This window comes from Typopeltis vanoorti, chromosome 1, assembly GCF_054136105.1.
Source record: "Typopeltis vanoorti isolate ZY-2024b chromosome 1, IOZ_Tvanoo_1.0, whole genome shotgun sequence".
Taxonomy (NCBI): Eukaryota; Metazoa; Arthropoda; class Arachnida; order Uropygi; family Thelyphonidae; genus Typopeltis; species Typopeltis vanoorti.
In genome coordinates this window covers 154,466,425-154,492,460 of record NC_143549.1, presented here as the reverse complement: position 1 = coordinate 154,492,460, position 26,036 = coordinate 154,466,425, and the positions used below count along the sequence as shown (strand labels likewise).

The 26,036-nt window shown below is 34.8% G+C and overlaps 1 protein-coding gene across 1 annotated transcript in view; it reads left to right on the top strand.

Moving 5' to 3' along the window:
* Positions 1-18,710: 18,710 nt before the first annotated feature.
* LOC150110555 (complexin-like) overlaps positions 18,711-26,036 on the top strand; it is a 542,097-nt gene continuing 534,771 nt past the window's right edge. The window contains exon 1 of the mRNA XM_090394731.1: positions 18,711-18,777. The gene's annotated coding sequence lies outside the window, so the exon portion shown is untranslated. The remainder of the gene's footprint in view (positions 18,778-26,036) is intronic.

Genomic DNA, 26,036 nt, shown 5'->3' with positions numbered 1-26,036 from the left:
CAGGAGCTAATTAATCACTGTCATTCAATGGACGGGTTACTCTGCGGAGATTCGTCAGGGTTTCTTAAATTATAGTCGTTGCTAAGACTCAGAAGGAATAAGGAGATATGGGGAAAGAACAAGACGAAATTTCTTAGAGAAGTTTCTTCTGCAAACTTTACAAGTTAACGTTCGTTGTAGGATAAATGTGAAGAGTTCGAGTTGGCATCAATGGGGGAAGGAGAGTTTCTGGAGTTTGTGACTTTAAATGAGATTTTTCTCACTTTATTACAGTTTAAAGAGATTCTGATGTTTTCCGCTTATGCAAAATAAAATATTTTGCCATTAGACACACTTGTGATCTTGACACTAAGAAAAGTAAACAGTATCTTAAAGTAGTCTGTCAGAAAGTTAAATTGACGAACAGCAGTGTTTAGGACTTCAACAATTAGCAGGGTTTATCGATGGAAGAATGATAAGGGAAAAAAGTTGAAAAGCTCCTTCGAATATTCAGCGACTGTTCTAGTAAAAGTTTACGAGTTTCTCCCAGTGGCTTAATGCAGTATAACCTATATCTTTGTCACAAACTAAATTAATAAAAATAATACGAAGTTGAAATATAGTAACGGGATCAATTCTTTTCATTAGAATATATTTCAGTGCATTATTTTCAGAACGTATCTTCAGACACTATCGATGCAGATTAAACAAAACACCTTTTCTGTACCTACTGCAACTTCGGGAAAATAAAAGAGCTTAATTAGAACCCAAAATCCTCTAAGGGGCACTTTTTTTAATTACATGCCCCAGCTGAAATAGATCCGATACCAATCCAAAATCTCAAAGGCATTTGACAGAATACCACATGGAACGCTGCCAGACAGCTATCAAAAAGTGGTTTATGGAGCGGAAGAATTGAGGCGAAAACAGGTGACTAGTGGTGTGCCAACAAGGTTCAGTGCTGGGACCACTGCCGTTTAATTTGTACATAAATGATATAGGAAATAACTTGAAAGGAAATATTCAGTTGTTTGTTGATGATGCCAAATTAGGTAGAGTAATAGATTAAGATGATGTGGAGAGTTTTCAGGAAGATTTAAATAGGCTGTCAGTATGGGCAAAAGTTAATGGGTATCAGTTTAATGTCGAGAAATGTAAAGTTATGCATTTTGGAATAAATAAATAGATTACAAGTTGTGTATCACATTAATGACACTGTACTCCAGGAAATAGATGAAGCTAGAGATTTAGGGATGGTGGTAGACCGAGAGTTAAAGTGTAGAGGACATATTGCTAAGGTTGTTAAGATTACTTGGCTAGTGAAGAACACATTAACAAGTAGAAATAAGGAAGTTGTAATTCTTCTTTATAAGGCTTTGATACGCCCACATCTCGATTACTGTGCTCAAGTCTGGTCCCATGGATTTCTTGGGGATGTTGAAGCGCTGGAGAGGATTCAGAGGCGAGTGACCAAGATGGTGTGTGGCCTGTGGAATGTTCCCTATGCGGATAGATTGATGGTGTGTGGATTGCAGCAGAAGTTGTTTGATAGGAGAAAAAGAGGGGATGATAGAAACATTTAAGTCGCTTAAAGAATTTTATAGGATAGATGCAGGGGAAATATTTCAGCATTTGGCTAGAGGGACCAGAACACGGGGTCATCCCTGGAAGTTGAATGAAGATGTGATCAGTAGGGATGTGAGGACTAGATTTTTTGCTTGGAGAATTGTGAATGAATGGAATGGGTTGTCAGAGTCAGTTGTGAGTGCGTTTTATGTTAATGGATTCAAGGAGAGGTATGTTAGATGGTGTGGATAGACTGGGTCTCCCGCAATGAGTCTAGGACTCTATGGAGGTGCCCGTATAATAATAATACTAAAATAACCAAAAATGAGTCAAAAATTCCAATTCAATATACCGTTTTCCTAAATAGGTTTTCCTAAGTTTTCTTAAATAGAGATTTAACTTCTTAAGAAACAATCAGAAAACACAACATGCTTATGTTTTAATGAGACAATTCTCTTTCATTAAAGAAACCAAAAATTGTTGTCATGCGCGACACTTGAATGGCTGCTTCTCGAATAATTTATGATTTTAATTTGTAAAAGTAAAGGACAATATAATTATTTCTCATACCTCGGACAAGTCCCTTTGAATCATATTTCACCTAGAAGAATATCATTCACGAATTTTCTATCACGCTTTCACTATTTCATATATGCAGATCAGTCTTAAAAAGAAATCGAAAAGTGTTTATTTTCCCCTTTTCTTTTTCAATTTTAGGCAGCGTGCGAAATTTATAGGATGCTTTACTTGATGGTCTTGGCCAGTGGTTAGCTTTCAGCTGCAAATTTTTCTGATATCAAAATGTATCTGATTATAGATTTACTAAAAAAAGTTTTTTTAATATGCTGAAACAGCACTGATGAACTTAAAAGTAGAGTTTAAACACAATGAATGTCATTATTACTTAACTTTAGTTATAGCTTTGTTTTAGGGAAAAGGTTTATGACTTTCGTGAGTGAATTGAACTATCTTTTTATATATTTCAGAAATGTTTATAACAATCGTTTATGTTCACAAAATGAGAACAGTGAGATTGAGCATTTTAAGGTTGTTTTGTTGTATTATGAAATCTTGTAAATTACACCTTATTATAAAAATAGCGAAGTGTTTATAAAAACAGTAAATTAGATTCAAGTTGGAAGCAGCTGCTCTGCTCACACATTTTGTCAGCAAAGTTTGGTGGAGTTTCAGCGGGAATTTATATTTTCAATACTTAAAAACATGCCAATCCGCTTTCAAATTGCAGGATGCTTTAATCGACGGTTTTGACCCAGTGGTTAGCAAACCAGCTCTCCAGCCAAAAGGCTGGGGATCAAATTGTCAACTATTGGTGATTATTACATACCTGAATTGAACCTTATGTTCATGCTTTTTTTCTTTTTTTTACCGGCCCATTTCGTTATTTATTTACTCAAAGTTAAATTGCATAAAGATTCAGGGTTTGAATCGTCGATAACGATTCGCATTTCTGTATTGATATATAATCAGAAATATTCGCGATATTAAAATAAGTATTGGAACAGTGCTCTTATTTCTGAGACGCGTAAACTGTATGCACGTCTGAACATTTCGATCTTCCTACTTTGAGCCTGATCACACTTTTAATCCTTCTCAGAATATTCCCAACTTCGTTGTGTTAATATCAGATGACTATTTCTGACCATTCTTCTTTTAACATTAACCACTGGTCCACGTACTTTTCCTAGACGCCTCTGGCTAGTAACTAACGTTCCCTTTCGTCCCAAAGGATAGGAGGTTGAAATCGGGAATATGGGCATCATTTTCTTCAAATCTAGTTACGAAGTAGTAACAGAACATAACATGAACATTGTGTCGAAAGAGGAAGGGAGAGTTGCGTAAAACTACTACAAGGTATAAAGCACCATTATCCAGAAGTGCGACTTATCCTTGCAGGATGAGTAATCATGGATCTGAACCCATTTCAGGAGAAAGAGTGTTAGATTAGTGAATTAGTGTGGTCTTAGGGATGAGGTATTAACTTCCGCCCTCAACATTTTGCTGAGCTGTTAAAATATTTAGAACAGTAGTAGTGAATTACACCGAGAGCTTCCATAGCTTAGTCGGTATATACGAAGTCCTCTTGTCGGAAAGACCTGGGTTTGATTCCCGTTCCGTGAGGAACCTTTATCTGGTCTCTTTCGATTAAAAGTGAGTTAGACGGTCTCATACGGAGATAGGGAACTTTTTCTCCTTGAAACTCGGGTTTTTCTTCCCCTGACAAGCCGGCCACGTAAACACAACTCATCTACAGACATAGGACACACTGAGGCATAGGGCTAATCACCTTATCCTGGAAGCGGTCGTGTCAAATCGTAATCAGTCATGCTAATACGAACGTAACGGGCCACTAGGCCTAATACGGAAAGAAGGAGGAGGAGGAGTGAATTACACTGAGGGTCTGGGAATGTATGAGTTGGCTTAGTCCAACTCACACATTTCCGTTGTCTGATTGTGTTGCCTACAGTTGAATTTGGGTGAGTCACTCCTTAACTGATGTTAGATGCTGATAGATAAGCGATAATGCATTTTAAAATAACACCCACCTCTTTCGAACTTCTCAAGCTTTCATCCACAAGCTATTAGCGGAATAGCTAATAGGATCCGGCAGATCCACAGTCTGTATTCTGCTAATAGCATCTAGCTAGCGATGGCTTGCTGCATAGCACCACAGGGACCATATAACCAGTAGCGCAACTTACGATTTAATCTTGAGGGGAGGGGGGGGAGCAAGTTGAGTAGACGATTCGAGATTACACACTACTCATCGCATACGATCTATGACTGGACATTTAGAGCGATCGCTAATTCATAAGTAGTATAGAAATAGAAGACACGACACGACATAAATAAAAAAAGAATTTTAATTAGGAAAAGATTTTTGGAAAATTTTCTAGTGTTTTTTTTTCTTCATTTTTCTTTGGGAGGCAAGACCCCCTGGCCCGCCCCCTCAGGGTGCGCCACTGCATATAACGATAAAATTAAACATATCGGTGTGCATTATTCATCAAGGGATGTGTTTAAATATTTATTTCACACAGTCTTCTTCAAGTAGTTTAATGGTTGGTGTCTATCTACTGTGGACTTTAATTCACTGTCGTACAGACTCCTTTGACGGAAGACATACAAAACAGTATCAGAGTAATGTAATAGCATAAATTACTGGACAATAGTATACTATACGATATACAACAATCATAATAAAATATACTTCTTGGAAATCATTTATACATTGCATTATGGACTTTTGTTTCAATGTGAGATGGCGAAATCTGGTTCGAAAGTGATGCTATCGTAGATCAAAATCATCAACGAATCCACGATGTTTGTGATTAAATTAAATGTGATAGCAACTACTGTGAAAGGTAATACTTATAATCTATTCCTGAAGTAGTAACTCCTGACCGATCATGGAAAAAAAACAAACATTCAAATTGTGCTTCATGAATCATGAATAGAAGCGTATTTTATATTAGGGTAAAAAGGGATAAAGTAGAATCCTAATAAAAGCATTGAGGTAAATTATTTTTCTGTATCAAAAGAGAAATACACGTCTCCTTTATTTTAAAAAAAAATTATAATAAATATCAACCTTTTAGGCTACTGTACTGTTTCGAAAGATGCATACACAGGAGTTCGGCATTCCACTCATAACATTATTGTATACTCACGTATCATAAACCCACTTTCTCCACTAGTTTTACAATTACATGAGAAGTGTCCACTAGCCACCCGAGAACGATGTAACCGAGAAAGATTTATTACTTAGCGGTTACTGGAAGGACCCTTCGTAGAGATTTATTACTTTGATTAACGAAAACGCTTTCAAAGTCATCTCTTTTCTGAGTCTCTGCACTATAATGATTCACACATTACATCTCCACAAGGCACTTTGCATAAGCAACTAGAAACACATTTGTATAATTACTCTCGTGAATTATCTAATAGACATATAGTGAAAGTTACGAAGTTAACAATGGTTATTTTAAAACATCTATTTGGCAGACTTCGTTTACGTATCATAGTTAATCGCAGTTTGAAAATGAATGAATAATTAAGTAATGCAATAAATTGAATGAAATGAGTAACAAAAATGGTATATTTGATTTGTGACTACATTTTTGGGCCTTTGGATATTATTTTAGAAGCTTTATAAAATGATTCGTAACAATGTACTCTCGTGTGACTTTAAGCTTTCTTTGTTTTAGATGAAATATTCACAAAGAGAATTCTATCTGTCATATTTTGTATTTAGCTGAAAACTTGAACATTTAAAAGTTTCTGCGTTATTCTTTTTTCATAAATTCGAATTTTACTCCTTTTATACATTATGCCAAAGATAAAAGAACTGCTAGACACGTATGATTGCTAACCACATTGCTACTACTCAGTTGTAAAATGGAAGTGTGTTTGTGTTTGTGTGTGTGTGTAGTATTAACATTCAGAGAAGATGTACAATTAGTCCTGTGCGTTCAATTAAATTAAATTTTTTTTCTTTTCTCTTGTCTAGTGCAGAAAAAAAACAGTATTTCAAGGATGTAATCAAGTACTTTCATTGGCTATCATTTCAGCCAGTAAATTTATCCTGTTATTTCAGGATAACCATAGAACACTGAAAAGAATGATAAAAATGACCAACAGTCACATTACCATCGTTATTTTTTCATTAATACAGTACAAATATCATAAATTAATTTTCATTCGTCATTCGTATTATAGAACTTCCTTAATTCAGTCGGTATAGACAAAGCCTTTGATTAGAAACACTTCGGTATGAATCCGTCTATGATGCGAAGGGATACGAACATTTATCAGGACTTTCCAACTGAAGGTAAATTGTCGGTCTCGTACGGACGTACAAGGAATTTTCCTTCAGAAACTTTCAAATATTCCACTATATAAGGCCCTGATCAGGCCACATCTTGACTAGTGTGCTCAAATCTGGTCACGGTGGTTTAGAAGGGATGAAGATACTTTGGAGAGGGTGCAGAGTCTGTTGACACAAATGATTTAAAGACTGTGGAATGTTAGCTACAAGGATAGATTGAAGTCATGCAGAGTTTGGTTGATAGGGGTTTTGTGATTGAGACGTTTAAGCTCTTAAGTGGTATTTACCGGATCGATACGAGAGATTTTTCAGATTGTGGAAAATAAGGAAGGTGCCATTTTTGGAAATTGAACAATTAAGTGGTGAATAAGAGGGTGAGATGGTTTATTATTATTATTATTATTATTATTATTATTATTATTAAGTGGAGAATAATTGGAGAGTGGAATGCATTGCCTGAGTATGTTGTGAATGAGTTTAAGCTTCATTCACAACATATGATAGATATGTTACAGGCAAGAGAGATTTTGTACAATACTGGCAGCATAAGTGGACTACAAATTTTACACTTAGCACTGATAGCCTCTTGCATCCCTTATCACTTTTATGTAGGCATAGCGAACACCTCAGGTGTTTTGTTTATTGTAATTTATGAATGATATGTGTTCGGAAGAGCCTCCGTAGCTTAGTTAGTACAGAAGAAAACCTTTGGTCGGAAAGACCTGCGTTCGATTCCTATTCTTGAGGAACCTTTATTTGCTCTCTTTTGACTAAAGGTGAGTTAGCCGGTCTCATATGGAAGTAGGGGGGGGGCGAGGTTCGCCTGGAAACTCGAGTTTTTCGTGCACTAGAACAGGCAAACCCTCCCCGTGAACACACACACACACGGACTACAGTCAGAAATACTGCATTTAGGACAGTGTTTCTCAAACTTCAGATATCCGCGTACTCCCTCTTAAATTTTCATTATTAACAAGTACCCCTTATCAAATAATAAATAAATAAAGTATATTTCATTGTAAATGTCTATTTTATTTGAATTTATATGTTCATGTAAACAAAAAATATGATTTATTTTAAATAGAACAAAATTTGGAATAGGTTCCTCTTCATTTCCTATCCATGAAAATCCACATTTCAAGTAATTAATATCATACTTACGAGAATTTTTCATCTTCTTTCTAGTTGGTTCTCTAGAGATGTCAAACGACACACTCTTATCAATTTTTCATTTGATCCAGACGCAATATCAACATTTTCTTGTTGCTTACAGCTACTTGTATTTGCTATATTGCTCTCTTTTGCGGGTTTTATAAATCCATATTTAAGAATTTGAAAGCTAAAAAAAATTATCGTATTTACTCGAATATAACTCGCACTTTTTTTCCCCAAAATTAAAGCTAAAAAATCGTGGTGGGAGATATATGCGGGGATTTTCGGAAACTAAAGTTTTCAGAAAAAAAATTTTAAATGATGTGACTTACCAAGAAGCTCCTACTCGCTATCGCTACTTTAGGCATCGAGAACAGATTCCTTGTGTGCATCGTCAAAGTCATCTACCCAAATAGATTCTACTTTCCCATTATTTCAAGCAAAAATTACCAGTAATTTACAAGACCTGAGATATGTAGAGCAGCTATGAAGAAGTGCGTATGATTGGTGTGGTATTAACAAAAGATCGCGCGAACCAAAAGACAAATTAGCATTTCAACAGTTGAGTTGAAATGCTAATTCTCTTCAACCAAATTCCATAATATCTGAAACATATTCACTATATATTTCTTAGTTTTAACACATTCACGACGGGGTGGTGTCAAGCAAAACCATATGTTGCCGGTGCAACATATGGTTTTGCTTGAGTATACAGCAGTTTCTGTTAGAGGGGAGATCTGATTCATTAGTTAGTGCCGTTTTTTATCCCAGTTGTCTCTAATTGCACTATTTGTTGAGAAATATAATGATTCCATGCGTTAATGATGCATAGCTGAAAATTGCCACGTACACCCTGAAGACCTTTTGCGTACCCGCGGTGGTACGTGTACCACACTTTGAAAAACACTGCCTTAGGAGATGCAGCAAGGAGTGGCGACCTGACTGTATTAATTAGCTGTAAGCGCCCCCCCCCACCCCTTGAGTAGGGAGGGACTCGACCCGTCCTAGGATGGATGGATGAGTAGATATGATGATCATCTCTTCGTATGAGACGATCGGTAAAATTGTTTGCATTTATACCAATCTTTAGTTTCATATATTTTAATTCAAGTAATCACCAGTAATTTTTCATTAGGATTTAATTAAAAAAAAGGAAAGAAAAAACTACATGCTTACCTTACTGTTTCATTACATACAAATATTTATTAGATACAAATAGCATGTTTAAGATAACACTGACACACAGTAGATGACAACAGGACTAGACGATCCTATACTGATGTTTTCCATCGCCGAATTCAAAGATTCATATTTTATACCTGGTATAAGATGACTTCTGATTTCAATAATATTTTTTTTTAACTTCAAATCATCTTGTACGCTAACTTTGATAGATTTGATCAAACAGCTGACTGCACTCCGTATCAACAACGTCAACTAATTCTCCATAGATTGCGTGTGATTTAAACCAACCTGAACAATCTGGTACCGTTGTTTATGCTACGTTAGAAGCTTAATAAAAAAGCAAATAAAATTAAATTCGGCTTCTACTGGATTTTCATGAATGTCAAAAACTTAATAATGTACACATCAGAACAAAAAAATTCTTGTGAGAAGAATGCGAAGAAAAAAATGAAATTAAAATAAAAATTTCTTTGTATGCGTATTATTTGTAAAAAAATCGGCTCTAGAAAAGGCAAAAACTTTTTCCAAAGCATTAAAAAGCAACGCAACCTGCAGGGATAAAAATCCAAGCATATAAGCTATCCAACGATCAAGGAATATACATTCTAAAGACAGTAATTACTTGCGCCTACAAACTTCTAAAAGAAACAATTAATTCTATCTTACTTTTTTTTCTCTCTCTTTATAAATGATACTCTCAAAACTCGTGTCGCATTCTTGCGTGCAAGTTTAATGTCGTTGTAATTAAATTAATTAAAATCTTCTCATCCACACAAGTGACTAGTGCATGATTAAGAAGTGTTTGTTCTTTAATAACCATGCGCTGGACCGTTTAAAACGAGCTAATGTTTTTCACTCACGAGCGCTTTTTTTCTCACTAGATGAAAGTTTTTTTTTATTTCTTTAAAGCGGAATGAATTATTTCATTAAGTGTTTGCTAGTCTCCGACGGTTTCAGGAAGAATTATTTGTCGGTAGGCATTCTAGGAAAGAAAAACTTCAGTAATGTTCATAATAAAATTTTCTTTTTTTCTTTTCTCAAATATTTCAGAACTACGAGTGGATACAAATCAGCCGAGACCTGGTCTGTTAAAAGAACATAAACATAAGGATCTGGAAAGCAATAAAAACACAAAAAGATAGATATCTCGTAGCATATTAAGATTGAAATTATATTTAACCTTCATCTATCTTAAAAGCAGACAGAACTAATGTTGCTATTTGTCATAAATACGCTATATATAGTACTGTACTTGAATTTACAATTTCTACAGTTCCAGGTTGTTTCTAAAGGAGCAAGCCAGCAAAATCATGTTAAATGTCTTACTCGGTAAGCACTATTCATGCCAACCAAATCATTCTACACATTTATGTGATTGTTTTACAGCCATAGAACAATTCATTCCAGACAGGTCAATTAATTTAGATTTTTTATATTTTATTTTATATATTTTTAACTTACCTGCGAATTTTTATTATCAGTTTGCTAAAATAATTTATTCTTCGAATAGCATACTATATCATTTGAATGTTTTTATTACTAACATTTCTTGAAATTTATCTAAAGAAAAGTCGAACATCCTACTGGATGTTCTTTTTCTAGGGATTTTTTTCAGCCAATTTCTGTGTTTGTCGATCATTATATTGTTAAGAAATAAATGCTGGTCTTTGTTTGCATTTTCTTGGTGCTCCACTACTTTTTTTTGTGTGTTCCAGTTCAATACGAAACTACCTGTCGAAAAAATAAGAAAAAAAAACTCTGTCCTTCCTAAAGTATCTTTTGCTGTAATTTCGCTCTATTGCAGATCGTTATGCTAATATTATTGCCACACTATCTTTATGGGTCTCTATCATGCTATCTTCTGCTGAGTGTAATTTTTCTGTCATCTGCAAGAGAGCACTCGGTTCCAGTAGCGCACCCAGGATTTAATCTTGGAGGGGACCCCAGTTGAGTAGACGATTTGAGAATACACACTACGCACCGCATACGACCTATGACTGAGCATCTGCAATGATCGCTAATTCATAAGTATTATAGAAATAGAAGACACGACACAACATAAATTTTAAAAAAAAAATGAAATTTAATTAGGGAAAGATTTTCGGAAAATTTTCTAGTGTTTTTTTTTCCTTTTTCTTTGGAGGGGACCAGAGCCCCCTGGTCTCCCCCCCCCCCTCTGGGTGCGCCACTGCTCGGTTCTGTATTACTTAGTTTGAATATATTTGAATGTAAGATTTGCCGGTACATAGATAAATATGTAAAAGTTATAACACAATAAACAGTAAAAGTATAGAAGTGACTAGTTTATTCAGGGACATGACGAGGATTGTTGTAACTGTATAAAACGTCTTCGGATAGAAAAGAAGGAATTAAAATAGACAAAGAAATAGTAAAAGGTATTTGTTCTCGCCCCACTAATATTTTACTGTTTGTTTGTTTGTCTATTAATTCCTTCTCTTACACCTGAGGAAATCTTATATAATTAAAACAAAACTAGTTGTGTTTTTGAGCAAACTATTACTTTTGTACTTCTAGAAGATATGTTGCGTATGGATGGTAGCCATTATGGCAACTGACTAGCACTGAACTGAGCGCTCTCTTGTGGATGACAGAAAAAAAAAAAATGAAAGCACAACAAAATATAGAATGATAGCGATCTGTAAAAATACTGTAGTAATTTTAATCGTTCTAATATTACTTCAGTAATATTAGAACGATCTTTAAGAGAGCGTATTTAGAGCAAAAAATGCAGAAAGGAGAGAGAGTTTTATTGTATTTTATTTTTCCTCCCGATATGTAGTTTTATATTGAGCTATGACACCAAAACATGTGGAGCACACTAAGGAAATGCAAAGATAAAAATATTATTAAAAAAATAAAAAAATAAAAAATAAAGATAAAACTATTACCTTTATCTTTGCATAATGATAAAATATAATGAACGACAAACATTAAAACTGGATGAAAACAAAATAACTAAAAACCCTTCGTGTCGGTGACTGCAATCGACGGTATGCTATGTGCAACCGTAGCGTAATGGAAGTAACTGCGAAGCTAAGCAGGCCTTCTGCATAATTTAGAAAGTAATATTAATTTAAGTGGGAATATGATAGAAGCCCACAACGTACGCTAGAGTGAACAAGCCACAAAGTATGTTCTCTCTATCGCTTCCCTCCATTACGAGAAGACGAAATTGTTCAGTCACTACTGCTTATTACTTGATTCAAAATTAGTAATCAAACAGCTCTGAGGCTGATGTATATAGATACAAGACATTTTCTGGAAATAAATTTGAAGAAATACTAGTACTAGAAACATTCAAGTGACATACTATACTATTCGACGGATGTATTTTTTTTTTTTTTAAAACAAACTTATTCATACTAAAAATTCTATGAATTTGCTGATCTGGAAAACGGGCGGCATAATATACTTATTATGCTTATAATTATAATATATATTTATTATAATTAATATATACTTATAATATATATATATATATATATACATATATATATATAAGTCGGAATTACCATAGCCTAAGTTACTTACCTAACCTAAAACACCCTAAAGTCATACGTATATATCAAGAAACAGAACTAGGCCATAGGAAAATGAAAGGGAGAACATAATTACTGTATAGTACAGAAAAATGATAAAAATGAAACTGTAATAAAAAAAACAAACATGAAAATGAGAACAAGGATGCGAACTTTATCCTTGATAATAGTCCCGACTGTGGTATACGACTTAGTTCAACGCGCGGCCGATGTTTGTTGGCGTTTCTCCTTTTTTTGCCCATTTAATAATGTCTAATTTCACTTCTAATGCAATGGCTTTCCTTTTCTTCGACACATTACCATCGGAAGAGTCTGCCTTACGTTTGCGAGCCATATTGAAGGGTAACAAGTCACAAAAAAAAAAAACCACAAACACAAAAGTGAGAGAGCGGATGTAAATAAAGCTCGCGGTACCCAAAGAGTGTATGCTGGGACCCAAGCGACGCTGCCTCTCCCAAACAAACGCCGCATAACGGCGTATTCTTTCGCCGCGCTCACAAACAAGTTCGCCCGCGACGTTTGAATTTTACGTCGCGCTGCTTCAAGTCTAAATTTAATTTTTAAATTATTTATGGGATTACCGTCGTAAAGTCGAAACGACGCATGTAGAGGACGACGTAGGTCGAGGACCCCCTGTATATATATATATATATATATAGGAGTTGGGAGTTGGGATTCGGATTTCGTGAAGTAGTCAGAAAAGAAGAAACGTAGGACACGTGGTACTTCGAAAGAGGTCATTGATTGCATCACTCGCGCTATTACAGGCAATATTCTCAGGCTATGGAAATGTTAGGCTTTCATCTGAGACAAGAAATGCACAGACACACCGAGAAAGTTGGTGCTCTAGTGCATTGTGATATGAAAACAATCTTCTTCTTCTACGCGTTATTCCCGCTTCCTATGCAGGGTCCGCGTGTTACTTAGGTGCGACTTCTTGTTAGTACTACTCCCAACCGACCCGTCGCCTGGTCTGCCGCTGGGTGGGGGGGGATATATTTTTGACTGTAGAGGCGTATGTTCATGGGGCCGGTTTGCCTGTTTGCGGGATGAAAAACGCCAGATAAACTGGCGGAAAAAACCCTACTGACCGCGCCCAAGACCGGCTAACTTGGCTATGCCTGAGGAAGATCCTCAAATTCCTCACGTCTACAACGGGAATCGAACCTGGGACACTCCTTCCCCAGGCATATGGTTGCGAAGCGCAAAGCCACTAGGCTAACCGCGCGGTCCGTGATATGAAAACAATCAACTAGTTCAATAGTCTATAGGAGATTCAGATTAATAGTAAGTTTGTACGGAAGGCTACACTGTCTTGATTTCTACAGAAGGGCAGATGCATGTACGACAGAGAACAAGGGACAAGATTTGGAATTAACAGTGGAGAGTACACTGGCATAAAGTAGATCGTGACTGATCGGCGTAGCATTTGAAGTTTTTGATATATAGCAACGAATCACCCTTCCGATCAGCTGGGTGAATGCAGATGTAGCGGATGGCGTGGTTTGGAGCACATTCGTCTAATATACTGTAGACTCGGTACTTTAGTATCTTTGGTTACAATGCACTACGCCACTGCAAACCGTTCAACAATGATCGATTATGATGTATTTTAAAACTGTAAAAATGAATGGCCTGTACAGAACTTGATCTGAATAAAATAAAATCCCTGTGGATGAAATAAAAGGTATAGTGTGGAAATCATAACGATACATTTACTGAGGATCATCATGTTGAAAATAGAATGATCCAAAACACCTAACTCAGATTATCACAATTCATGTTACATCACAATTAAGTTCAGGCGGTACAAGTAAGATTTCTCTGAAGTATAATGCTATCTTAATATAGCCAATAATTATTTCAACATATGTAGGAGAAGGACCGACCGCCTCCTTTCACGAAAAAAAAAAAGTTATCCTAGCAAACTGTCAGTATTGACGATTAAATACCTTCAGAGCAATAAGTTATCCTTCTCTCGGTTTACGGGTGTGATGTGAAATAGTAATAAATAATAAATGAAATAATAAATTTCGCAATATATGCTGCACACATACACACATTCGATTCGTCGATTCGATATATATATATATATATATATATATATGTAAGGACATAGAGAATACAGAATACCCGATATTTAAACACCTTCACCATATGCAACAGAGATTTAAAAGAGTCGACCAAGATTCATTTCTCGTTTAAGGTGTTCAAATATCGGGAGCTTTTCTTTTGTAGGATTATATGTCACAATAAATTTTCTGTCTCTAAGAACAGAAAAATAATAGTTATTTGTCTTGCCTTCAATAATTAAATGGATGACTTTATCGGAGTTTTCTTCATCTTCCATCTGCTTCATCTTCCCCTGACATATTTAGGCTTAGTCGCCTTTCACGTCCAAGAAGCATGCTTTCATACAAACATAATTAGTGTTATGTTATGATTGTCGGGCTGGTTTCATAGTGCAGGGAAGAAGAAAAAAGCCTGCTGCCTCTAGATGATATCAGATATCTCGCCTTCAGCTGAAAAGTCCCTCAATGATTTTTGCGTTCCGTAAATGGAACCTAAGTTTTTTCTTCAATCAAAGTGCATTATTGTTATTGACTAAATTACAGAAGGCGAATATTAATATGGAATTTAATGATGATGCACTTAAAATTTTTAAGTGCATCATCATAAAGTTTGAAATTTTTCAATTGAAAGGAAAAATTTCAAACTTTGAGATATTGTATTCTGAGTTTCTAACAAAAATTCCAGTCGGATAAAATGCTTAATGAACAAAACCTGATAAAAGTCGAATACAGTATATGCCTTTACCTAATTGCAGTATTGAATTAAGTCATAGCGAAGTCCTGTATTTTTGTAAGTTCTACAAAACTAGAGAAACATTTTAAAGAGTCAAAGAAATATTTTTTTTTGCCTTCTTCCTATAAAATAATAATGTATATTTTTTATCCTCCCGTTTATTAATAGTAATAGAAAATTACATGGTTCATATAAATATTTTGCGTACTACACCAGTCTTAAATTCTTCTTTCTTAAATTACTGAACATAACAAACTTGTTTTATTCTTTAGACAAGTGTAAGCAAACAAAATTTGTACGTGAAGTATCTTCACGACTGAGCTACTTGTATATAGAGGCTATTGAATTCCTAATTAGGGGTTTCAGGCAGCTAATGCAGCTGGTTTTCTGTGTACTGCTTTCCATAATGGAAGTTTATGTCTGTAGACATATATGTTCAAGTGGTCGGTTTGTTTGCTTTTTGTTTTGAGGGGCGAAACACCCGAGTTTCCTGGAGAAAAAAACTCCAAGAAAAAAAAAGAAAAAGAAAAAAGTTAATGGCGCATTAATTGAATAGGCTTGATAATGGTTCTTCACATCATAGACGGTATTCAAACCTAGGTCTTTTCAACCAAAGGGTTCTATCGAAACAGCTGCGGAGGGCTCTATCGAAACTGATTGCTTTGCATAATGCAAAGCAAGTCTCCTTTTAGTGTATATTGTCATGCATCATGAGATGGAGATCACTACTCAGATCGATTTCGATCTTTATTTAATTTTCATTAGTGAAAGCCAGACCCAAGAAGATACCAAGGTTGAATTAATGCAGAAGTCATATATATATATATATATATATATATATTCCGACTTCTTCCCATAATAAATAGTGACACTTCCCATAATAAATAGCAATGTACATGTGCAAAAAGAAGGTTGCTTTGCATTATGGGATACTAAGGCAATTGATGTGAAGTCAACAGCCTCTATATACAATTAGCTTAGCTGTGAAGATACTTCCAGCTCAAACTTTGCTTAAACTTGGGTAAGGGATTGCACAAAAATATAATTTCTTATCTAGCATAATTTACTTTGTAACCCAGCAAAAGAACTTTCTATTGCTGAATATCAGTTGTTGAGGGAGGGGGGAGGAATTTTAGACTGACTTTCGACCGGTCTCATTAATGAAAAGAGAACGAACGCCATATTCTGAGGAATGAGCACTCTTGAATCATTTAATTCAAGAGATATGATTAGATTAGAGTTATGATTTTATGAGCTCTGTATCCGTTGTTTATTTCCATACACCTTTTCTTTTTGGGTTAGGGGCGTCAAAGCAGTTGGAATAAAGTCGAACTAATGAGCAAATACTCAGATTAGAGGATCGATAGAATAAAATCGAACTGGTCTCTGTTGATGAATACTCATCAAGACAGTTTCCCTTGAATAGTCATTGTATTTGATTGAGAGAAGTTCAACCACTTCTTTCAGTCGAATAGGTGAGATCCAGGTCTCATTATGGACAATGGTGACAAATCGTAGTAAGGCCAGATAGACTCTTTGGTCGTCTGTACAGTACTGGATGTTTTGGTAGTTCACGAACACTGTTCTCTTTGTATAGATAACGGTTTTATACAGCGTAAGCAAAATTGAATTCAAACTAAATATGTTATATTTATTATAGAAATGCTTTTTATGGAATGATTGCAGAATACCTAGTCTTTCTTTTAGAAATACAGTTATAGTAGCTTGCTAAACCACGGTTTGGTTAGCTGAAGTATGCATCATATTTTCTTTGTCAAGTATTGCGTTACAATTTTTAGTGTATTCTTCCTATGAATTTGTTTTGAATTATTCCTAAACTATCGAAGCAAACCCAACATGAAACAATTGATAAATTGGGTGGGTATTTTTAAGCCTAAATAGATATATATGTATGCAAATTGCTTGTCTTTTTCAGGTCGGTTGTCTGATTGTTGGATGAAAAATCCGAGTTTCTGGATTTTACCGTCGAGACAAAAGTCCTTGTAAAAATTCTTTGCATCTGGACAGTATCCGAACTTAAATCCTTCCAACCAAAGGATATTGTCTATATCGACTAAGCTACTGCGGTTCTGAACCAAAATAGTACAAGTGGACAAGTATATTATAGTAGCAGCACGAAAGTAATGTCTTCACCGCAGATTTGATTTTTTTAAATTTTTATTTTTGGAAATTTTCAACTTGTTATTTTGCTAAAATATATCCTTGTTTCCATCATTTTGGAATTCTGCTGGGAACGCACCTAATATGAAATTTTTCGTAGTGGTGCTAGGCTAATTCACTTATCCTATGATGAACTGGCAATTTTAATTCAACCAATTCTAAGGTTAATTGGAAAAAAACGCCTTTCAAGAAAAAGGCAAGTTGTTCTAGTCAAAAGGGAACAACTTTATCTATTTGAATAAGAAAATAAGTAAGCAAAGAGCTGAACGTTTTGGTTAAATAGTTGCCTTTATGATAGGCTACAATAGATTGAGTTATTTGGAGTTAAACAGCTAAGGCTGTTAGGTCAGAGTGTGCCTGTTTTACAGGATAACGAATCCCCCCCGGAGAGAAACAAATCCTACGGCCTTCATACGAGTCTGGATACTCACCTTGAAAAGATTGTATATGTCTTACAATGTCTTACAGGGATTTGAATTCATATCTTTCTGACCAAAGGGTATCGTCATTACCGACTGAGCTACTATGGCTCAGTAAGAAAAGCAAAAGATTCTTATCCTGTCCACTTATGTTATTTTGATCATCGAATTTGAAGCTGCTTAGTTTTAAACTGTTTAAAATAATGTCATCATCATTATGCTATTCTATAAAAAATAGCAATGCATATGACGAGCATGCGTAGTATAGTTTCAGATAATAGTTGCAAACTTTGCTGCGAAATAACTGAAGCAATGTTTAAAGTTAAGGATTTAATTTTGTTGAAAAATATAGAAGGTTCTTCTTGTTTTGGGGATCATGCAAGTTCATATCGAGTGTTCAAATGTAAATAACAGTTCTTTGTCGATGGCACTATTCGTTATAATGTATGTAATAAAGAAACCCGAATCGCTTGAGATATGGGTGTCTGAAGTTACACTTTCTTAGATTTATTGAACAAAGCCACTAGTTCTCTGCTTATTTAGTAGAGTGCAACTTTGTGACCACGCCCTCCGTTGAGACGAAAGACAAAAGTAAAAGTTTAGATAATGAGGCAGAGTTTTCTTTCTGTTTTGAGAACAAAATTTTTCATTTTTGTTTTACATGTTCATTTTTTCAGTTTGTTCATTTCTAATACAAACAAACAATGAAACTAAGATATAGCTGAAAAGTCAGTGACAAAATATCCAATGTCTGTTGAAATAACGGAAAGCTATGTTGCCATAGCAACAATGGCGCTCCATATTTTAAGACACGTGTTTAATCTGGGAATGATATTTGCGTTGCAAAACATTGCTTCTCAATACAGGCACAAAATTCTTCGGTATTATGGCTGTTTTCTTAATGTCTCTTTCCGACGTTGGATGGCGCTTTAATCCATAATGCGATAAGCAACACATCCGATCGATCGATGGAATGTACGCGTACAACAGTGGCCACCACAAGTTTGACATCGGTGAAGCCTACGTGCACCCTGCTGTCTTCGGCTGCTGGCATTCGATGGACTCTGGCTACGAGGCTTATCAGGTAACTAACTATATGACTAACATCCAATGAGACTCCAATCTCTTCGATGCACGCCTAGTTGAACCGGAAATCAGAGAAGTCGAGCTCGATGTTATTTCCGGGTGTTAGGCCTAATACGCATAAACTGTAGCTGGGAAAACGGTACCTTAACTGCAGATCTGTTACGATTCTCGCAATTAGATGCTTAACGGAGCAAATAGCGATAATTATTACAAGTGCAGTGCATTTTGACAAAATTAAGGATGGACGGTATTGGAATAAAATGCAGAAAGGCGAGAAGAATATCAGGTCATTGCAGATGTTACAGTAATGGGCAATAATGCAGTTAAGACACATAACGGTTGCAACGTTCCAGTCGCGGGAAATTCAAAAGCACAATGGATTGTTGGGCGGAGTGCATACGTAGGGTTGCAATGAAATTAATTTTATTTATTTATTTTGATCCAGGAAAAGATTGGTGTGCAGTTATAGTACGAATAATACGCGTGGAAAGATGGGGTGTCATAACTATGTAATATATATATAAGCTAACTTATAGAATTGAAATAATTATCCTCAAAACGATTCGCGTAACATATTGCATATATATATATATATATATTAGACTAATTTGTTTTAGTATTATTTGATGGTTATCTATAGGCTTACAAACTGTATCCAAGAAAAACTGTATCCAAGAACGTTAATATTTATTAATATTTATTAACGTTCTTGGATGCAATTTCAGTGTATTTGATTAATATTTCAGTAGTGGTAGACCCATTTAAACGGCCATCATCGAGATTGTGTAGTTTGTTAATTAGTATCTGTTATTTATTCATTTGTTTTTTTGGGTCTGGTGGTCAAATTATCCATCTTTGGTACTGCGTAATATTTAAAAAAAATTCTGGTGTTTTCTCCTCTTTTATTTATTTACTTGATTAATGAATCTCCTGTTCATTAATGAGATGTTGTGTTATTTTTGCTGATCTTTTCATTTTGGGTTTGATGGCCATATAGAGGAGATATAGCTAATTGTTTTACACCCACTCACCCACCTATACGCACGCACACATTGTTATAATGAGCTTTTTTTTTTTTTTATTTAGCTTTATTAATGTCTCGTTCTATTTGGAAGTTTTTTTTTAAAGTGCATTTATGTTAAATGTTACATTTCGTAATACCTTAGATATAGGATGTAGACAGGAATAGGGTGGTTAGCAGATGACCTCCGCAGGCGACAAAGATAAACGAGTGACACCAAAGACAAATATGAACATCGTTACTCTTAGCGAAGGCTGTAGTATAAACTAGAATCTGTTTTTTCTTTGTTTCTTTTCTTTTCTTTTTCTTTCTTTTTTTTTTTTTTTGACTTCGTCCTGTACTTCAAAGATTCCATCTGCATTCTTGGATGGTTTTCAAAATCATCACAGTGTGATTTGTATTAAGGAGTAAACACAAGGTATTACATATCACATTCCACATAACATCATAGCATTTAAGCCTTAGAAATAGTTATCATGTACTTATTATACTATTACATATTTAGGTCACTATACGTTACTTAGTAACCATTTCGGAAGTAAACAACATTAATGCGTGCGTTATATAAGACTGAACACATCTGTCATGGAAGTGATGCATTCTATATTCAGTAATTTTCGTACAAATATGGCTGATTATACCAGGACGTGTAAATCAATAAGCTGAATGACCAGTTATGTTTTACCTAATTCTGATCCTACTTGCGATACACCACAGAGATCATAATCTTTGTTGAACAAATGGATGGAATATCTTCAAATACTTCGCCGATGTTATGCCAAAATCACTGTTTTCTTAGAGATGGAGAAGTTGTCTTCAAGTAATATATATATATACGGGTTGATATATATATTGAACAAAGGTGTTTGATGACTAGTATGAAATAAGTTGGAGAGAGTATGTTATTCTGGTTGACGTACAATTTGCCAAAGTAACTAATAGATTTCAAAGTAGAGAAAGAATACGTAATTATTTCAATATTTTGTTCACTTTTTTCAAACTAGTGTTGACAGTGGCAGTGAATATATTTCATTTAAGTTAAGGGATATTACATCCCATATTGTTTCATAGCCGAATAAGAAACTCAAAGAGTTTCATGCCGAATATAGTAGAAACTATATAAAGTTCGGCGAGTCCAAGCGTAAGCAAATACCTGGATAGTGTTACAACTGACCCTTTAGGGAGTGCAACACTGAGGCAACTCATGGTAAGGGTGGAGCAAGCTCCGATCACTATTCTTGATATTTCCCCATAATGTGAAATCCAGCTCCTAGGAGCTGTATTACTGTTCTACATTATGAGTGAGAGAAGGTCACTACCCAGAATAGTGATCGGAGCTTGCTCCACCCTTACCATGAGTTGCCTCAGTGTTGCACTCCCTAAAGGGTCAGTTGTAACACTATCCAGGTATTTGTTTACGCTTGGACTCGCCGAACTTTATATATTTACTATATTAGGCATGAAACGCTTTGAGTTTTTTATTCGGCTATGAAACAATATGGGATGTAATTAAATAAGTTTAGGTCACCGAAACGAAGCCTTTGGCTCTTCATATAATTAATAATTTATTAGGACACCTTCTTGCCAATTCTCATAGTAGGGTATATGTAAGTTCTGTTTGCTACAAACTTGGTATTTTTAGGTCTACCTACTCACTGATGAGACCCCCAATGAGGGTGGAAACCGTTGCGGGGCGGATCTGGCTTTGAGAGGCTCCACTTGGAGGTAGGTTTTTGCCTGTCTCTGAGTGGGGTCACCGCTGAGATTATGGCTCTGCTTGGTGGTGGGGTGAGCCTGCCACTGGGTAGAGCCAATACTGAGAAGTTCTTCTCGGTGACGGGGTGAGCCTGTCATCAAGTGGAACAATGCTGAGTTGGGCGATCTTTTGGGATCGTCTTATTTTTAGAGCCCGCTTCACCTATACATAAGGTTGAAACCGGTCTGGGTAGTGACCTTCTCTCACTCATAATGTAGAACAGTAATACAGCTCCTAGGAGTTGGGTTTCACATTATGGGGAAATACCAAGAATAGTGATCGGAGCTTGCTCCACCTTTACCATGAGTTGCCTCAGTGTTGCACTCCCTAAATGGTCAATTGTAACACTATCCAGGTATTTGCTTACGCTTGGACTCGCCAAACTTTATATAGTTTCTACTATATTCGGCATGAAACTCTTTGAGTTTCTTATTCGGCTATGAAACAATATGGGATGTAATATCCCTTAACTTAAATAAGTTTAGGTCTCCGAATTGAAGCCTTTGGCTCTTCATATAATTAATAAGAATATATTTTATACTGTATTAAGCGGAGAGAGAGACAGAGAGAGAGAGAGAGAGAGAGAGAGAGAGGTTTAATTCCTATGAGATGAACTTTTTTCAAAGTTTGACGTTACAACTGCAGACGTATGAGGCAATCTCATTTGATTCATGTTATAACAGGATTCTTACTGTAATATATAGTATATTGATTAAATCATGATTGACTATATTGATTAAATCATGAGCTATCATATACGAGAGAGGTAAACCAAGGGGTCCGACAGGGATGTCCCCTCTCAGCAACTCTTTTTAATATTTACGTAAATGAAGTAACAATAAAATGGAATAAAAATTTCCATCAAGGTATTAAACTTTCTCCTACTGTGAACTTAAACACTCTCCTATTTTCCGACGACCAAATAATAATTACAAATTCTGAAGATAACTTACAGAAAGCTATTTTAGATCTAAATGAGATATCCAAAGATTATGGTATGATGATATCAACAGAAAAATCAAAAACTATGGCCTTTAAAGGACAAGATCCAGCAAGAACTAAAATAGTAATAGATAACAAGATCTTTTAGAACAGGTGAATTCATTTAACTACCTAGGATGTATGATCACATATGAAAATGAAAAAGATATAAACGTAAATATTGCAAAATATTTAAAAATAACAGGTGTTATTAACTCTATATTTAAACCAAACCTAGTTCAAAAACAAACCAGACTAAAAGTATACAATACATTAGCCCTACCAGTCTTATTGTATGGAAGTGAAATCTGGACAATAACACAAAAAGACAAACAAAGATTAATAACAGCAGAAATGAAGTTTATGAGAAAAACTGCAAAGTGTACTCTATTTGATCACAAAAGAAACGAAGAAATTATGAAAGAATTAAACCAAGAATCAGTAATAAAAATATTAAAAAATATAAACATAAATGAATGGAACACGTTCAAAGAATGAAAATAGAAAGATTACCAAAACAAGCCTTCAAGTACAAGCCATTAGGAAAAAGAAAACCAGGACGTTCTCTTAAACGATTCAACGATGACTTCTAAAGCCGGAACAGGCCACGCTAGGCCTAAATCCTTGATATGCATGATGATGATGATGATGATGATGATGATGATGATATATAGTATAACAACAACATATTTTACAATTAAATATAAGCCCTAATGAATAATAAATTATTGTTTATTATGTGAAAATGATTTAGGATGTTATGACTATAGTAAAAATTCCCTTTCCTTTTTGACGATTTAACCCTTTAGATATATTGTCTGTATCATTATACTTTATACCTATATTTATTATTATTATATATATATATATATATATATATATATATATTTTTTTTTTCATTTTATGTTACGTAGCTTGCTTTACTAGAATGAAGCAAACAAACAAACAGGCATTGAATAATCAAAGTTATCTTCGTTACAATAAAATTGAATTTAGAAACAAGTCTTTAAACTACCTCAAATATCAGTGGCGTTATCAAAACTGAGCTGTGTTAAAAAAATTACCTTGAAAAATAAAACGACTTTATTGAGAGATACATGTAACGTGCGTATTATCAAGACACTTCTAGTTATAAAGAAATTCTACCCACACTTAAGATTTAAATCCAAGACTTCACACGTAAAGGACAAGACGTGCTTATGCCTGCCTCAAGTTGTGATATGTATTCATAGCCATGCGATCGAGTTATTTTGTCCCAGTGGAACATGACTTCGTAAATATTATATGTAAATTTCAAACGAGAGATAACACACGTGTTAAGAGCAACCTCTTCTTTATTCAGACGGAGGTAATTTGACCAAAGAGTGGCCACAGCTTTAGTGAACTGGATTTGTAATGTTTGAGGATGCGGAAATTGACCTTCGTCTCAGTAGCGTTTCAATCAACTGATGTTCAGAGATTATTATTATATCCGCTTTATGGTTCAGGTAAAAGATCCATCAGCGCAGCCTTCGTCGTCGAATTGTGTTGCATTGCATTAACGTACTATTAATTCATATCTATATAACTGCTGTCATGCTTCGACTACTCGTTATTCATCCAAACTAAATCCTGGCAATTAATGCTGTGAGAAATCACTCCAAGATGCAAAGAGCATCTCTGCTGCATTCCTGTAAACACGATTTTGCGGAGCAACTTCGGAAGCGAAACTTTCTCCGAGCTTTAGAACATTGCAGGAGACTTGATTAAAGAGCTGTAACATGCTGTTCAGTTCTCGCATGTTGGTACCACCGTATATCGATCCGATTGTAAAGTACAATGCGATTGTCGTGAGTTAAGTGGCAAAATTTTGCATTAGTTGCTGAAGTATGATCAGACCAGCACTGACAATAATCTCTTATGAAATGGAATTAGAGACTCTTTTGGATGGGGGGAGGGGGACACTTCTTCCTCGTTTTTTTTTTTTTTTTTTTACAGGCGACTTGCAAATTTTTAATTTGATGCATAAAAAATAGAAAAAAAAGCCTGTTTATTATAACGTTTCGAATTCTCTGAACTCAATGAGCACTGCAGGATCTATCATTTTTTAAAATTACAAACCGCAGACAAGAAATAATTTATACCTTTGAGAACACAAACAACTTCGTTTTATATTTTAAAAATACAATCTCATTTTCATTTTAAAAATGTCGTTATTTGTTTCAAGTTGTTTGCGTTGTCTGGTTTGGTGAATAATACATTTTTTTTTGTAAGATTGAGTTCATTATACATATTAAATTATATTTTTTATAATTTATGGAGATCGCAACACATATTACTTCTAGAAATTCTCTTTATTTCTTGAAGACGATTTACTACTACCGAAATATTAGCATCTATTTATAATCGGATTTCCAAAAATTAAAATATTTAATGACTAAATGGTATCATTTATACTTTATGACTTAGAATATACCAAATAAAGGTAATCAATTACTGCGATTAGTTTTATCTGATTTGGAGGTTAACAAAACTATCCTTCAATTCAGGAATTCTCCAGAAATTCGCTCTCTTGTTGCGTTCTCTTCTGAGGGTGACCAAAATCTCCCGCAGTTTTGTAATTGGTGAGTTTATTTAGCATTTTTACTTAATAACAGGTCTGATAATATCTCCTTTGAAACAAACTTGTCTTGGAGTAATACGAATCTTAATATATAGTTTTATAAAAGCATTTAAAAAAAATTACCTACTTTACAACCATTTCACATCTCTTCTTACAGCGACTGCAACAACTAGAAAACGTAAACAACTTGTTTCGTACAAGATCTCGCTCGCCAACTGAAATTATTACTTTGCTGTATGCATTGGAGGAACAATTATTGCTGTATGCATTGGAGGAACAAACATTTCCTGTCGGGAAATTAACAGTATTTATTCCCAGATTAAATATAAATTATATATTGCTTTCGGTAGTGAGAAGAAATAAATGGAATTTTATCCATAGAAGGGGTAACTCAAGTGCCGTAATTTAATTTAATTTAGTTAAGCATTTTGTCCGTAAATGTTTGTATTATGAAAGTTAGATGTTCGTAAAAAATACTACAGATTTTCGTGAAACATTTTTTTATATTGTTTTATATTAATATTCAGTATATGTATATATATATATGTGTGTGTGTGTGTGTGTGTGTGTGTGTTAAAGATACCAAGCCGATTTTATAAGCTTCCTTTTTCCCAAGTAAGCAAAGGATTAAAAACCTAGCTTATAAAATTGCTTATTAATATATCCATGAAAGGTTATTTACCTATACTACATCAGTACTATGGGTGAGATAAGGTTTTTAAATCACTTTTATTATTTTATTTAATTTTTGTATTTTGTATTTAGTTTTCATCGATTTCATAAATCCCGATCTAGAGACAAAACGTGGATAAAAATACCTAATTTTAATAAAACCCGTCCAGCCAGAGTGGCGGTTTTATGTATCTTTTAGGTACTCAAAACCTCGTCTTTGGTTGG